The sequence below is a fragment of the Balaenoptera acutorostrata genome, chromosome 5 (assembly GCF_949987535.1).
Source record: "Balaenoptera acutorostrata chromosome 5, mBalAcu1.1, whole genome shotgun sequence".
Taxonomy (NCBI): domain Eukaryota; kingdom Metazoa; phylum Chordata; class Mammalia; order Artiodactyla; family Balaenopteridae; genus Balaenoptera; species Balaenoptera acutorostrata.
Genome location: NC_080068.1, coordinates 58,261,277 through 58,262,289, shown reverse-complemented (window position 1 = coordinate 58,262,289; position 1,013 = coordinate 58,261,277). Strand labels below are relative to the sequence as shown.

The 1,013-nt window shown below is 42.6% G+C and overlaps 1 pseudogene; it reads right to left on the bottom strand.

Annotated features, from left to right (window-relative positions):
- Positions 1-242: 242 nt before the first annotated feature.
- LOC103019633 (cytochrome c oxidase subunit 5B, mitochondrial-like) lies at positions 243-630 on the bottom strand (annotated as a pseudogene).
- Positions 631-1,013: the final 383 nt, after the last annotated feature.

Genomic DNA, 1,013 nt, shown 5'->3' with positions numbered 1-1,013 from the left:
TAACTTGCATGAACATGATGTCTCAACTTAAACAGCTTTACTTATGTTCTTGATGATGTCATGACTTTCTTTTCCACATTAGAATACCGAAAGACAGATCTTTACTTATTTACTTATTTATTTATTTTTTTATCTATCTATCTATTTATTTATTTATTTTGGAGGAGGAGCCAATGTAATGGCTAGTCTTTATTGGAAAGAAGAAACTGTACCCCACATTTTGAGTGAGTTAGTGCAGGGGGTCAGCGGGCCAGCTGGTGGGGCACCAGCTTGTAATGGGTTTCACAGCTAGGGCATTGCTGGGCCTGGCCTTTGTGCAGTCAGAACCAGATAACAGCACAGTTGTCCTCTTCAAGGATGTAGCCCACTATCCGCTTGTTGGTGATGGAGGGGACTAAATTAGGGTCTTCCTTGGTACCTGAGGCTGCCTTTGGGGCAAACATTTTATGGGTCCGGTCTCTTGCATGCGGCCAGCATGACCTCCCTCTCCAGCCCAGTCGCCTGCTCATCACCAGTAGGAACACCACCTCCAGATGCCATAGACCGCACTGTGGCGACCCCATTGGGAACGCAGGCCCCTAAGGCCTGCGCGCCCAGCGCTCCAACTCCGCGGAATAACCTTGAAGCCATCGTGCCTAAAACAGATCTTGAATTGTCTGAAATCACAGAAGAAGGGTAGTTGATTCTATGTCATTGAGGCTAGGTCATTCAGCTCATCTGGAAATTCTAAAAAGCTTTCTTAGGTTAGTATGAAGTTCGGAAAACCTAGTGAGAATATATAATAGTTCTAGGAAATGAGAATAGAAAACTTTTAAAAGATTATTCTAGGACTGCTCCTACAGCACAGTTTTCCTTGAATGGATCTTATGAGCTATCCAGGTAAATCAAGCCAAAGCTTTGGGTAATTGCTAGCATATCTGAAATGCTGCTTTCATTTGGTACTCAAGTGGCAACTTTTTTTATACTTTATAACCTGTTTTCTATTTATCCCTATTAAAAAACAAACAAAACAG